Genomic DNA, 16,764 nt, shown 5'->3' with positions numbered 1-16,764 from the left:
CAATTTACAATGATAAAACTCTGGGGATCAGTTTAAATTAAACAAACTATACTGCAGGCAATTATCAAGTAAATAAGCAGAGGCTGCACCCTGTTTACAAACACCTAACTTATACATTGCCCATCCTGCAGGTAAATTCCTCATTCTTACTGCAATGAGGGTTGTAAACCTCAGCTTTCAAAGACCTGGAAGGTGGCAGAGCAATGCAGGCAAAAAGCAGATCTTGACCAGCCAAGAAGCCTGGAGTTTCCTCCTAGTTCTGTCACTAATGGTGTGATCTAGAGCACGATGATATCCCTCTCTGAGTCCCTGGTTCCTCACCTGTAAAAGGAGGAAGCGTGTGTGAGGTGGGGTGGTGATGCTGAGCAAAGGAGTCACGTGGGGAACTCTACAAACAGGCAAAATGCCCACCCACCTGGGCCTTGCCCTTTGAGTCAGAATCTCTGGCGGGAGGAGTGCCTGCTTTGTTGAGCCAACGCGCCGGGAGTTGTAGTCACACAGCCCTTGGCACAAGCCAGTGTTTGGGAACCACAGACCTGATGATCTCTAAGGTCCCTCCAAGCTCCAGCATTTAATGCCATTTTAGGAGAGGGAAGAAGGAAGAAGCTCTGAGAAGCTGGAACGGTTTGGGATGCACTGATCCAGTAAAGGCTAGTCTGCTCACCGTCACCCTCTGGCACGCTGCCTAAACTTTCCACTTCATTTGCTCTTAAGAACTTACTTGTACTATTTGGAGACATATTTGAATGGAAAGTTGACCTCATTTAAAAATCAAATAATCCAGCCAGCTTGACGCAGTTCTCTTTGGTCAAATCTGAGCCAATTTGGGCATCAAAATAAATAACCTATTGAATAAGACAGGCATTCGCCAGTCCATAAATAAACAGATAAATGGAAGAGAAGGAAAAGCTCTCCTTTATAGTAGAAACCAACTAATAAATATAGAAGATATGATAAAATTAGAATAAATCATCATAGTAATGGTGAATTGAGGCAAGGATCATCAATGGATGCCAGTTTGCATCCAATGGGTGAAACTTTGCTGAGGAACAGGATATTTATATGGTCTCACAGTATATTCTCACAAAATTGTTACTAATTACTAACAAAACACTTATTAACTTTACAGAGAAACCTGGTAGAACCCATCCTAACTGAATGGTAGAAGTTAACAGCACGATCACTGGGACAAGAGGACACTGTGTGGCCCCTGATAGGATGCACGGAGGACACAGCATCACTTCAGGGGTGTTCCTGACAAAGATGCTGAGAACGAATCTAATTGTGAGGAAGCATCAGACAAACCCCAAGTGAGGGGCGGCCTGCAAAATGATTGCCTTGTGCTCTTCAAAAATATCAAGATTGGGGCTTCCCTGGTGGCGCAGTGGTTGAGAATCTGCCTGCCAATGCAGGGGACACGGGTTCGAGCCCTGGTCTGGGAAGATCCCACATGCCACGGAGCAACTGGGCCCGTGAGCCACAATTGCTGAGCCTGCGCGTCTGGAGCCTGTGCTCCGCAACAAGAGAGGCCGCGATGGTGAGAGGCCCGCGCACCGCGATGAGGAGTGGTCCCCACTTGCCGCAAGTAGAGAAAGCCCTCGCACAGAAACAAAGACTCAACACAGTCATAAAATAAAATAAATAAATAAATAAATAAAAAAGAACGTGAATTTCTTTAAAAAAAAAAACAAAAAAAACAAAAAAAAAACCAAAAATATCAAGATTGTGGAAAGCAAGGGAAGATGGGGGAAATGTCCCAGGTTGGAAGAGGCCTAAGAGGCATAATGACTGAATGCAATGCATAATCATGTGTTTTTTTCTTGGAACAGAAATGGAAGGGGGTAAAGATATTCTTGTTGTTATTGCTGTTGTTGTGTTTCTAAAAAGGATATTATTGAGATAATCAGTAAAGCTGAGTCTGTGGATTAGAGGATAGATTGTAACAACGTTAATGTGCTAATTTTGGCCAGTGTATTGTGGCTATGTAGGAGAATGTCTGTTCTTAGGAGATGTAAATGGAAGCATTTGGCGATAAGCTTGAACTTTACTCCAGAATGGTTCAGAAAAACAAAACAAATGTGTGTGTGTGTGTAAAGACAGAGAGAATAAAACAGATGTATTTCTAAAGACAGTATATAGAAAATCCTTTATTTTTTCTTGTAACTTGTCTATAAGTGTGAAATTATTGTTTTTTAAGGTTAGAAAAAAAATTAAAAATCAAATACCCTTAGGTGGATTATGGGGTCATCAGTCATTCACATCTTAGTGTGAATTAGTCTAATCGGCTGCTCTCCTCTTAATACCTAGTTGATATCGGCTGCCCTGAGGAAATGGAAGTTTACTGAGTCATGGGAGAAGATAGGCAGTTTGAGAACTTGAAACACTTTGGGGAATAGAATAGTCAGATAAAATAGGGGTACATGCAAGAGGGACTCAAAAGAAATAAAAACACAAAGAACTGAGGGATGAGGACCCAAGGAGGTAGGAGAAAAATTCAGAAAGTGAGGCAAGAAGGGGAAATAGTCCAATTTTGCCTGGAGCTGAGACTTCCCTTCTCACCCTCTCTCCCCTTTCTCTGCATCATGGTGTTCTTCTCAGCCTGGGTGCACATCAGGGTCACCTGGAGCGCCTAAACCCACTTCTGAATAATTAAATCAGAACCTCTGGGGAGTGAGGCCTGGGCACCAGGTCTAAGAAGCCTCCCAGGTGCCTCTAATGTGCAGCCAGGATGGAGAATCTCTGAGCTGCACTGTGGGGTAAGCAGGGTGCTTGTTGACTTCGGCAGCCTGCCTTGTGGCCATTCCACCTCTAGCCTCTCCCCCTCGGACCCAGCATTCACACGATCACCCGGCGGATCTTCTAAAGCACAGATGTAACCGTGCCAGTCTCCCATCCGGAAACCTTTCCTGATTTCTCGTCTCCTGACTCTGACATACAAGGCTTCCCATTGTCTAGCCCCAACCAGCCTTCTCTCCCTCACGTTCTCATTTATGCAGAATCCCACACCACTCTCTTCTTTAAAGTTAAACATTCATTATTTTTTTTTAACAATATTTTATTTTTAACAATCCAGTTTTTAGTGACACGGTGTTATTCACTGCTCGCCAGAGCCAACGTGTAATGCCTCCTGCCTCTGTACCGCCATTCGCCTTGCTCCCTTCACTGGCCATTCCCTCCTTCCGGCTTCGAATCTTAGACCACTAACATCCTCTCATTCTTCAAGACTCACGTCAAAGGCCACTTCCTTCATGAGGTCCCCTGATTGTCCCAGTTGGATTTAGTGTCCTTTCCTGGCACTTTTTGTGCCTCTATCATAGCACATGATTTCAGCCTGCTTTGTTTTATTGCTACTTGTTTACAAGACTGTTTTATCCACTAACTTGTACAGTTACCCAAGGGTGAGGAGAGAGCCTAGAATGATAAAGGCCAGGACTTTGGAAGACAACAAACCTCAGCTTGCCCTCAGGATGGGTTTCAAATGTGTCCCTAAATTCTTTGATACTCATTCCTTCAAGAGATGAAGCTTTATGCCCCTCCCTTTGAGTGTGGGCCGGACTTAGTGACTCGCTTTTAACAAATAGAATAAGGCAAAAGTGACAGTGTGACTCTGAGACTAGGTCATAAAAAGCATTGGGACTTCCTCCTTGTTCTCTCTCTCCCTCCCTCGGATGACTGGGACTGGGCAATTAGCTGCCATGTCATGAGGAGACTCCGGTTGCTTGTAGAAAGGCCCAGGTGGTATGGTCTCTGGCCAACAGCCAGGGAGGAGCCGCCAGCACGCTTGAGTGAACTATCTTGCAGTGGTCCTTTGGCCTCAGGTTGAGACCCTGTGAACCAGGTACCAGGCCAGTTTTCCTGAGAAGACTTTATAAGCACTGGCCCCCTAAGTTCCATTAAACGAGCACCATTCTTAAATATGACATTCCAGGCAAAGCTTTGGTTACATGATTGACCTTCCCAATTATATTCTGGTTTTTAAAAAAAGGCAGATTTTTACAGAACCTATATAAAATAACTATATTGCCATGAAAAGTAGACTGAAGAAGAGTTTCTGATTTCAGGGGGGATAAGTGAGAATCAGATATAATTTTTAAATGTTATATTCCAGTATATAAAAGCAGATTCTACTAAATTGTTGTGGATTACAGAGAATTTAAAAAGGAAAAGAAAAGGTGTGATTTTATATCTGGAAAGTAGAAGTTGAAATATCAACAATATTCTAAACAAATAATCACAATAAAATTTTTCTCATCAGTTCATTCAGTCCTATGTAATTAATTCCTGTTCTACTAGATCTTGAGTTAGCAGCCTTATGAGCCTGTATGCTTTTAAATGGAAAAGAATTCTGGAAATCTTGACTCAATCCACTGGTATGGCCTGAAAGTTGTCCAAGTGATGCATCAGAAGGCTGTACCCAAGAGTCTCCTCTTTGAAGTGTCAGTAGCTTGTAGCACCTGATATAGTCCTTTTCCATGGGGCTCTGAGATTGTCCATCTTTGTTGAAAACTCAGGTCTATAGTTGATAGCAGAGCCTTCAGGCAAGCATCAGAGAAGATAAACGCTATCTTAGGGACTTCCCTGGAAGTCCAGTGGTTAAGACTTCACCTTCCAATGCAGGGGGTGCATGTTCGATCCCTGGTTGGGGAGCTAAGATCCCACATGTCTTGCAGCCAAAAAACCAAAACATAAAACAGAAGCAATATTATAACAAATTCTATAAAGACTTTAAAATTGGTCCACATCAAAAAAAAAAATCTTTAAAAAAAAAAACCATCTTCACTTACAGAGAAAATGGCTGTGGTTAATTAACTACTGATAATTTTCAAATGTAAAAGTCTAATGAGAATTCATAATAAGAATAATATAACTGACAAGGAAATGTGATTGCTTCTGTGGCATGCATAACAAAATGATAAAGCAATTCCAAAACAAGTTTTAGACAATATGTCTCTAAGAATAATGATGAAGCCTATTTTCAGAGAAGTCAGAGAATATTTGATTTCTAAAAATGAATAAACATAATTTTATAGAGGAAAAGCCTTGAGATATAGCATAATAATCCTGAGACATAACATACAAAATATACCAAGATTATACCAAGCATATTGTAAGAATATACCAGGAATATGAAGAGAATCAGTAAATCTGGCATAGGTCCTAGACGGCTGTATTTTTATAAAACTCTGTAGGTAGGGCTTCCTTGGTGGCGCAGTGGTTAAGAATCCGCCTGCCAATGCAGGGAACATGGGTTCGAGCCCTGGTCCGGGAAGTTCCCACATGCCGCAGAGCAACGAAGCCCATGCCCCACAACTACTGAAGCCCACGTGCCTAGAGCCCATGCTCCACAACAAGAAAAGCCACCGCAATGAGAAACCCGCGCACCGCAACGAAGGGCAGCCCCTGCTCACCACAACTAGAGAAAGCCCGCGCGCAGCAACAAAGACCCAACGCAGCCAAAAATAAATAAATAAATAAATTTTTGAAAAAAAAAAAAAACTCTATAGGTAAGTCTGACGTGCATCTCCAGTTGAAAACCAGTGTCACAGAAGATGCTAGATTCAAATTTAAAGACTGTGACACTACCAAATATAAAATAGATAGCTAGTGGGAAGCAGCTTCATAGCACAGGCGTGCTTTGTGACCACCTAGAGGGGTGGGATAGGGAGGGTGGGAAGGAGACGCAAGAGGGAGGGGATATGGGGATATATGTATATGTAGAGCTGATTCATTTTTTTATACAGCAGAAACTAACATAACATTGTAAAGCAATTCTACTCCAATAAAGATGTTAAAAAAAAAAAAAGACTGTGACAAAGTTAACACTTTAAACAGTAACTGAAATGATGGATAACACTATACTACTGTTGCTGTCTAACTTTAGGCAAAGCACCACAAGGATTCTGACAAATATAGGAAAACTAGACAGAGTCTACTCAATGTTTCCTCTGAAGTTAAAATATATTATGGAAAGTGAAGACACTGGCAAACATCCAGGGACTTCCCAGGAATCATATACTTTCTGAAATCTTTATATTAATAAGGTTTTACCTACCCAAATTTAACCCAGGGAAGGCTGTGTGTCTCTTCTGATTTGACCATTTTTTCCATGAAACTTTACAAAATAGTAACATATCAAAAAACCCCGAATTATTTCTAGCATCTCTCTTTTTATAAGGTGACAGAACACAAATCTTTGTGATTTTTGGGGGGGGCCCTCTGGGAAATCCCAAAATAGATTTCAGTGTAACAGATATCCTGAAACATTCTCTTTTTTTCTTTCTTTATTTCAGTATTTCTATATTTGGATCTGAATTGGGGAAGGCAAAAGTCAAAAAAGTTGTTAGAGGAGATTTGGACATTTGATTAAGATGGGATCATGGGTGCCTGAAAAACAATAGTTAGCTATTTAATCAAAATAGCAATAAAAAATTTTTATTGAAAAAAATAGAAAGTAAAATGATTATAAAGTACATGTAACTTCTTTTATAACTGAGATTTTTTTTTTCCTAAATAATCAAGGATATAACAAAGCTAACATAAAGTATTTTTGCTATGTAGGTAGATTACACAGAAAGTGAAGAATAACCCTTCATATTGTTGGCAAAGGCATTCATCAGTTAATCAAGGAGGCAAAGCCCATTAAAGTGGACCAAACTTTACCAACATTTTAAAACATTCCATAGCTTCTTTTAAGATTCAAGTGTTATAAGCCAAAGCAAGTAAAATTCACTTACAAAATTTTGTCCCTTATCATTCTCCTTCCTATTCTGAAACAATGTGACATTTTAGGATGGATCTCAGAGTTCCATCAGGTCAAAAGTAATTTCGTAATAATTATGCTAAGATGTTATTTCTGTTAACCTGCTGTGTGTTCCTCATTGTTATCTTCAAATGAAAAGGAGCATTTCAAAATGTTCTCAGTTTTAAATTCTAATACAATATTTATAGTTATCACCCACATAAACAAAAGCTCTGTGGGGGTCCTCAATAATTTTTAAGAGTATAAAGGGATCCTGAGACTAAAAATTTGAAAGCTGTAAACCAACTGCCATAACATGGTGCTGTGTCCTCAGTAGGTAGAATACGTGGGCCCAGAAACCATGGGGCAGAATTAGGAATCGCCCACACACCATCACTCCTAGCCACCCACTTGTGAAATTTGTGTTTCCCATCCCCATAACTCTGAGCTTTATGGATTTAAGGGTTCTGTTTTTCAGAGAGAAGGGCTTCCAACAGAGGACCCAGCAAGGTTCCCATTAAATTTTTAACTATGGCTGGCAGGGGGTTACTTTTGACTCTTTGTGCCAAGAGAACAGTAGGCAAGGCAAGGAATCACTGTCCTGGCAGGTAACTGGCTCAGTTATAAGGAGGCAGTAGGGCTGCTCTTAGCCAACAGGAGCAAGAAGAAAATGTTAAGCATCCAATTCTGATAATAAATAGAAGTGCAGCAGTCATGGCCATAAGGCTCAGACCCTTTAAGGAAAAAAAAAACTCTGGTCACCACATCAGGTAAGCCACCTAGACCAACAGAGTTGCCAGCTGTGGATGAGGGGTGTCTTGTATGGTAGTGGAGGAAGGAAACAATGCCTATCACCTGCAACCTCTATACGAGCTGCATTGTTCTTCCATTTCCTTCCTCTTGTAAGTTTCCCCAGGAAAAACGATCAACCAGAATTCTGGAAGAGCTGTTTCCAGAACTTACTGTACAAAGCACATGGATCCAAGTGGCACACAGTGGGCTGTAATGGACGCTGCAGTGCTCCCCAGATGCCTTCTTTAGGACGGAGGCACTCAATCTCCCAGCTGTGATGGCCTCTCTAGGAATCAGAGATTCCAGCTGCATCCTTCCCCCATAATTACTCTCAGTGGAAGAGAGCCACCTAACGCAAGAGCACACCCCCACCACGGACGCAGCCCGGTGATGAGGGGTATGAACGCCGGCCCCTTCCCTCAAGACAGGACAACTCTGAGGGGCCATCCCAGCTTCAGAGATCCCCTATAATAGTGTGAGGCCTGTGTGGTGACTACAACCCAGTTCAAGCTCTCCCACTGTCCAGGGCTAGGTCTTAACTCCCCACAAGTGTTGATCCTAGGGACACCACTCTGTAACTTTCCTACACACCAGGGCTCATCTCAAAGTTTGCTTCCTGAGGCCCTGATTTAAGGTAAGGCTTACACACTATCCTATTCCATTTCAGCCTTACACATTTTTCAGAATTATACAATTGACCTAAAATTTATATAAATCAATATATCCTAAAATTGGGATCTGGGGAAGCATAACGCAAAATCGAAAGCTTTTATGTGTTCAAGCAAATTTGGGAAATGCTTAGTTAACTAAAATTAAAACAGATTTCTTTACAATGAAACTACTTGGGGTTTTAAATATTGGAGAGTGAATCTCCAAGAGGGGGTCCCTGTAGTAAACAAATTCTTCCCAAAGTTTTTTGACCATGAATTTAAATTTTTTCATTCCCTCCCTTCCTTCCTCTTTCCTTCCTTCCTTCCCTCCTTCCCTTCCTTTCTTTCTTTCCTCCCTTCCTCTCTCTTTCTTTCTTCCTTTCTTCCTTCCTTCCTTTCTTCCTTTCTTTCTTTCCTTCCTTCCTTCTTTCTTTCTTCCTTATTTTGCTGTGTACCTATGAACATTTCCTAGAAGCAGTTCCCTTCAGGGCACAGTTTGGGAACACAGCAGTTTACATGTATAGACACTTAGGAATCATTCTGTTTGGCATCTTTAAAAGTTATCATGGCTTTGGGGATGCTTTTCATAAGTCACTTGCAAAAGCTGTCAAGGAAGTTAGAGCTGGAGCCTATGTGTGCTCTCAGTGACAGAAAGAGAAATGGAAAAATCAATTCACTGAACTACAAACTGCCTCAGAGTTGGAGTCATTATTTTAAAGAGTTAGACTCACCAGGACTTTAGCTGTAAGTGTTTAAAAAAATACCCCCTGAAAATAGTTATACTGAACTGGTTGAGGGGGTTCATTCGTGAAGTCTCCACGCATGCCTGGCTGAGGTGCCCTTCAGTAAAAGGAACTTGAACTGGTTCCGTCTGCATCTGTTGCTGTGCTCTTGCCAAGTGAAATGAGTGGCATGGTCCTGATGACCTCATCCGAAACGATGGGCCCAGGGACTGCCCGACCATCAGGAAGGCTAAACGCCATGGGGAGGGTTGGCATGAATCACTTCCCAGTAGAGGCACTTCATTTGGATGGTGGCCACCTGGCTCAGTCAAATTCTCTATTTCAGGAAGTATAAATGCCAGGGCAGATCTCTCAAACTAAGGCTGTAACCCAGACAAACCTGAGCTTTTGTTCTGGGTCCCCATTAGGTTTGTTGCACTTCTCACGCTTCATAGCACCTGGACCCAGAGTGACTGGGCAGCTAGGAAGATGGCTTTTTGTTGCTCCATTAATCCTACACATCCTTGTATAAGTTCCTCATACCAAAGAGAATCTTTGTAATCACATAAAAACCTGACTGATACAGAAATTAGTATTAAGAGCGGAGTTGCAAGAGTCCCCTGGCAGAGGGATTAAACTGGATTAAAATGCCACTGGGTGGAGGAAAATGAGAATATCCACATCTTGGGGTAGAAGGCTAATGGGTCCCTGGTTTACAGCAGAGATGTGGTTAATTACACTCTCATATTTTGGTCTCACGATTCAAGTGAGATGCCCACCAAAGATGAGGCTTTAGAGCAATGACAAATACCATTTCACGGGCTATGGAGAAGTTTCCACATAAGGACAGACAGGCTGCTTCTTTTGGCTCAGAGTAACTTCAGCTGGGAAAGGGGTTGACTCTGGTCCCAGCAGATAAAGAAACTGACCCCATTCAGAAAGTACTATTTCCTTGTGATTTGTCTTCTTGTAGACAGCTGCAGAATGAGATCAGAATGATTAGATTCAGAAATTAAGTGGAAAATGAATTCCTAGACACAAGTGTCTGTGGTTACTGTTATGGCCCCAACTGGCAAACACAGGAATTGTGAAAACAGAAGTGTTTCACATCTGGGAAGTCTTAGATGACCCAAGGATTAGAAGATTCCCAACATAGCTAGAGTTACTTCAGATAACTCCTCACCATGCTTCCCATTGTCATGGGATATAACAATCCGCCACAATATGAGGTGTAACTTGTGACTACGAAGTAAGTAGCGATTTGTCCTGGATGCTATGTAAACTCCAGACCACAAAAGAGAAAAATTAATTAAGAATTCGTTGCAGGACTGTCAAGAGAGAAAGCGATCACTAGTTTCCAGGGGGGAATATGTGGACCTGAGCATTAAGATCACATGATCAATGTAGAGAGACTGCATAGTAGGAATGAGTTGATTTTAAAGCTCTAATGCTGACAGCTAATCTTGACGTTAATCCTTGTTTGTCTGGCCAGAGTTTTCGTTTATGTGGATTATATCTATTGATACTTCCCATAGCAGAAAGTATTGTGAACATAGTTTCAGTTTTGTGGATCCCCATAGGGACACCGAGGGATCTGCAGATCACACTTGGAGAATCATTTATCTAAGTACACTTTGGGGTTTCCTGAGGTACTCCTGAGGATTTATAAATTTTGTTTATTCATACTTGTGATAAACTAAAGCATGTGTATCCAAACACACTTTGGGTCTTTAGGAGGACCACCTCACAGTTGGAAAAGAACCACATACTTCAGGGCCCACATTTACATTGTGTCTGGCTATGTTAGCATCACATTCTGAAGTAGTTCAAATATGTAAGTGTGACTGGAGATTGCATGGAGTACAGGGAGACTGAACTAACAGAAAGCTGGGCCATGGCAGTCAGGACCACATTCATGGCAGAGAGGGAATTTACTGCATGGGTCCCAATTTATTAGCACTAAGGATATTTGAAAATAGTCGATGAAAAAAATTTCCATTTCCAAGTCCAGATATGTAATGGAATTAGATGCCCATTTCAGATACCAACAAGGCTGTAATGTAGCCCTTACCTTCATATTTCCAGATAGCTAATGGAGTTAGCAAGAAGCATCTCATTAAAACTGGGTCTCAGGGGACTTTCCTGGCGGTCCAGTGGTTAAGACTCCATGCTTCCAATTCAGGGTGCATGGGTTTGATCCCTGGTCAGGGAACTAAGATCCCAGTCACTGCTTGGTGCAGCCAAAAGATAAAAAAAAGAAAAACTAAATAAAATAAAATAGAGGATGGGTGGAATCAGGGAAACCATTTTAAAAAAAAAACAAAACTGGTGCTCAAAGAAGTAAAACTGTCACTATTTGCAGATAACATGATATTATATATAGAAAACCCTAAAAAGTCCATCAAAAAACTGTTAGAACTAATAAACAAATTCAGTTAAGTTGCAGGATACAAAATCGATACACAAAAATATGTTGTGTTTCTTTACACTAAGAAAATATTAATAGAATAATCCCACTTACCATTGCATCAAAAAGAATAAAATACTTAGGAATAAATTTAACCAAGGAGGGACTTCCCTAGTGGTCCAGTGGGTAAGACTCCACGCTCCCAATGCAGGGGGCCCAGGTGGGATCCCTGGTCAGGGAACTGGATCCTGCATGCATGCCACAACTAAGAGTTTGCATGCCGCAATGAAGATCCCACATGCCGCAACTAAGACCTGGCACAGCCAAAATAAATAAATAAATAAATAAATAAATAAATAAATAAATAAAATTTAAAAAAAATTTAACCAAGGAGGTGAAAGACCTGTATGTTGAAAACTACTAGACATTAATGTAGAAATTGAAGAAGACATAAAAAATGGAAATAAATGGAAAGTTATTTCATGCTCATGGACTGGAAGAATTAATATTAAAATAAATATCCATACTACCAAAAGCATATACAGATTCAATGCAATCCATATCAAAATACCAACTGCATTTTTCACAGAAACAGAACAAACAACCTTAAAACTTGTATGAAACCACAAAAGACCCTGAATAGCTGAAGCAATCTTAAGAAAGAACAAAACTGGAGGCAACATGCTCTTGGATTTCAAACTACAAAACTATAGTAAATACAGCAGTATGGTATTGGCATAAAACAGACATATAGATCAATGGAACAGAATAGAGAGCCCAGAAATAAATCCATGTATATATGGTAAATTAATTTAGGACAAAGGAGGCAAGAATACACAATGGGGAAAGGACATTCTATTCAATAAATGTTGTTGGGAAAATTGGACAGCCACATGCAAAAGAATGAAATTGGACCACTGTCTTACACCATACACAAAAATTAACTCAAAATGGATTAAAGACTTGAACATAAAACCTGAAACCATAAAACTCCTAGAATAAAACATAGGCAGTAAGCTCTTCGACAAAGGTCTCAGTGATGATTTTTTTGTATCTGACACCAAAAGCAAAAGCAACCAAAACAAAAATAAACAAGTGGGACTACATCAAACTAAAAAGCTTTTGCACAGCAGGGGAAACTCTCAGCAAAATGAATAGGCAACCTATTAAATGGGAGAAAATAATTATAAATCATATATCTGATAAGGGGCTTATATCCAAAATATATAAGGAACTCACAACTCAATAGCAAAACAACGACAACAATCTGATTAAGAAACAGGCAGAAGATCTAAATAGACATTTTCTCAAAGACATACAGATGACCAACAAGTACATAAAAAGATGCTCAACATCACTAATTATTAGAGAAATGCAAATCAAAACCACAATGAGGTATCACCTCATACTGGTCAGAATGGCCATCATCAAAAAAAATCTACAAACAATAAATGCTGGAGAGGGTGTGGAGAAAAGGAAACTCTCCTATACTGTTGGTGGGAACGTAACTTGGTACAGCCACTATGAAGAACAGTATGGATGTTCCTTAAAAAACTAAAAATAGAACTACCATATGATCCAGCAATCCCACTTCTGGGCATATATCAGGAGAAAACCATAATCCGAAAAGATACATGCACCTCAGTGTTCATTGCAGCACTATTTACAATAGCCAGGACATCAAGCAACCTAAATGTCCATCGACAGAGGAATGGATAAAGAAGATGTGGTATATATACAATGGAATATTACTCAGCCATAAAAAAGAATGAAATAATGTCATTTGCAAGCAAAATGGATGGACCTAGAGATTGTCATACTGAGTGAAGTAAGTCAGACAGAGAAAGACAAATATCATATGATATCACTTATATGTGAAATCTAAAAAAGGGGCACAAATGAATTTATCTACAAAACAGAAATAGAGTTACAGATGTAGAGAACAAACTTACGGTTACCAGGGGGTAAGGGCAGGGGGAGAGATGAATTGGGAGATTGGGATTGACATATACACACTACTATATATAAAATAGATAACTAATAAGGACCTACTATATAGCACAGGGAACTCTACTCAATACTCTGTAATGGCCTATATGGGAAAAGAATCTAAAAAAGAGTGGATATATGTATAACTGTACATATACACCTGAAACTAACACAACATTGTAAATCAACTATACTCCAATAAAAATTTTTTTTAAAAACACAATGAGATAACACCTCACACCTGTCAGAATGGCTATTATCAAAAAGCAAATTACAAGTGTTGATGAGGATATGGAGAAAAGGAAACCAATATGCATTGTTGGGGAAAATGTAAACTGGTTCAGCCACTATGGAAAACAGTATGGAAGTTCCTCAAAAAATTTAAAATAGAACTACCATATGATCCAGCAATTTTACTTTTGGGTATTTATCTTAAGAAAACAGAAACATCAATTTGAAAATACATATGCACCCCTGTATTCATTGCATTATTATTTACAATAGCCAAGATACAGAAACAACTTAAGGGTCCATTGATGGATGAATAGATAAAGAAATTAATACATATGTGTGTATACATATGAATATTATTCAGCCATAAAAAGAGTGAAATCTTGCCTTTTGCAACATGGACAGACCTCAAGGGCATTATGCTATGTAAAATAAGTCAGACAGAGAAAGACAAATACTATAGGATCTCTCTTATATGTGGAATCAACCACTCCCCACCCAAAAAAAAAACCCCCCAAAAAACCAAGCTCATAGATATGTACAGAAGAACAGACTGGTGGTTGGGGAACAGGTGGGGTTGAGGAGATGGAAGAAATTGGTAAACTGTTTTTGTTTTTTTTAGTTTGAATAAATTGAATTTTTTTAAAAACCTGGTGCTCTAGGGCAGAGCTTTGACTAAATATGAGTCCTGATTCTCCAAAACTAAGAAATAAAGATTGTTTTAATATGATTTTGCATAGAACATTCTCTGTATTGTTAAATTTGAAATACAGAAACAATAAGGAAAAAAACCTGACACTAAGATATAACTTTTTACTGTTAAACTCAACATCGGCGACTTACTTGCCATAAAATATTATCACATTAAGTTAGTGTTGTTAGTTTTATTTTGATTGATGCTGCAGTTTTGTTTGTATTTAATCCAAACAGCTTATTTGAGCTTTATAGTGGAATAAGTAACACAAGCATAAGGAGTTTATACTTTTTAACTTGTATATTTATGTGAAATTATAATAACATAATTTAACTCAACTCTAGGAGTCCATGAGAATTTTTCACCCTCTGATATGGGTGCACACATTACCCAAGTGACGCAGAGGAGAAAATTAAAAGGCTGTGGTTGAAAGGCCTGGTGGCTTGTAGCTATTTTGTGAGTCAGGCTGCTCCCTGACAGCATCCCGAGAGTCATTCTCTGTCACTGACGGCAAATATCAGGTAGATGGGAAGGGCCCCTGCAGGATCTGAAGTGCAGCTCACAGTCAACAATGGGCTTAGGCGGAGTTGGAGATGGGCAGGTGGGCACTGTGACTAGGAGAAGCCAAGTGGGGTGGTATTCCAGGGGCTGGAGAGCAGTGACCAGTGTGTGGCGCTGCTGCTGTTACAGGTGGACAACGCAAGTCTGGGCAGGCCCCGCCCTAACATTTGTGAGAGCGAGGGCACGAGGTCAAATGGAGGCCTACGTACCATATGCCTACATGGAGAATTTATAAATCACAAACGGTTGACATACTTTCTATCCTCCTTCCTTGACAAATATATCTTCGGAATGATTGAAAAGAAAAACTATGTGGAAGCCTGAAGGTTTCTCATTGACTGAATTTGACAACATATCAAAGATGACTGGATGTAATTCTTACTGCATGTGCTGGGTCTTCTTTTGGTGGGCCTGTGGTGTTCGGGTGAGTAATAAATAAGACATTCGTAATTCATAAATTGTTATTTTTTAATAGAATTTATTTTTTGTCTTTATTCTAGCCAAGTCACTAATTATATAGTTATACTCATGTAATTTGTGTTCTAGCAAAATATGATCTAAGTCCAGTATGTTGGCCACCAGCTAAATGTGGCTATTTAAATTTAAACTGATTGAAATGATATAAAATTAAAAGCTAAATTCCTTGTTGCACCAGTCACATTTCAGTTGCTCAGTAGTCAAATGAGATTAGTGGTTACCATACTAAACAGCACAGATATAGAACATTTATATCACTGCATAAAGTTCAATTAGACTGCACTGATTTAAAAGATTAAAACTTAAAATGTAATCATATTGAAATTATTCGAAATTGAGTATATTTAATAAAAACATAATTAAAGTAAATGTAAAAGATGAAAAACTAAAATTACCACATATATATTCAATGCTGGTTTTCTTAAAATATTCAAAATTATTTAAAAAGACAAAATACAAATTATAATGAATAGGATATGGGTTTTAAATATTTAAAAGTATACTTTAAATATTTAACAAAACATTTAAATAAATCTGAAACAACTTTAATTTTTAAATTTTAATTAAATATATTAATTATTAGTTTATACAAATAATACTATTTACAATTCCAATGTTCAATGTCCATTTAATTGTCAATGTAAAGAATCATTATAAAGCTTCATACATGTTATGTGTAAACATACACACACACATATTTAATAGTGATATGAAAGGTTTAATATTGCAAAATGTTCCTCAGGTATCTTGTGCAATTGTTTTGAATAGAGCACTAGTTTATGAGAATCTTTGCAACTATGAATTGGAACTCAAAAAGAAAAAAGTAAATGGATGCTTGGCACTACGGGAAATAGATCATTCTATTGTATCTATTGAGTTGGCCAAAAAGTTCTTTTGGTTAATGAATACCTTGTTCAATAAGGTTCTTGGTGAAAATGAAAAGTGTGTGTTTTATGTTTATTTAAAACTGAACAAACTTTTTGGCCAACCCTACAATTTAAGATGCCCCAGAGGAGGATTTCACAAGCTAATCAATGTGCCTTTTCTCTCATTTGAGCATTTCTACCTGTGCAAATGTTTCCCACATCTCAAAGCGATGTCCATTTCAGGAGTGGCAGTGGCACAACCCACCCACACACCCTCCCAGCATTTGAACACTGTGGCCTTTTGTTTCAAGAACATAAGGCAAGAGAAGTAAAGACATGCCTCAGTATGTTAGTCATTGGAGTGGATGTTAGGGTTATGGGTTATGCTGTGCCGGTAACAGAGACAGCCATGTGTTTCTTTATAAGTGTATTTTGTTTGTGTGCTTGTGATATGTGGGGCCCACTAAAGCGCAAGACCAGGGTAGAAGCCCTCTTGCCCAAGGTCAATGGCAGTTCTGTGCCAGGGAACTGGGATGGAGGGTTGGGGGCTTTCCTCTCACAGTAGGCTATGACCCACTTTCAATATGTTTTCTTCTGGTCGCAGGCCCTGCTTGTCTGGAAAGCTTAGTGCCTAAG

This window comes from Balaenoptera physalus, assembly GCF_965194825.1.
Source record: "Balaenoptera physalus genome assembly, chromosome: 4".
NCBI classification, from domain to species: Eukaryota; Metazoa; Chordata; class Mammalia; order Artiodactyla; family Balaenopteridae; genus Balaenoptera; species Balaenoptera physalus.
The sequence above is the reverse complement of the archived record's forward strand: the minus strand, read 5'-3'. Positions refer to the sequence as shown.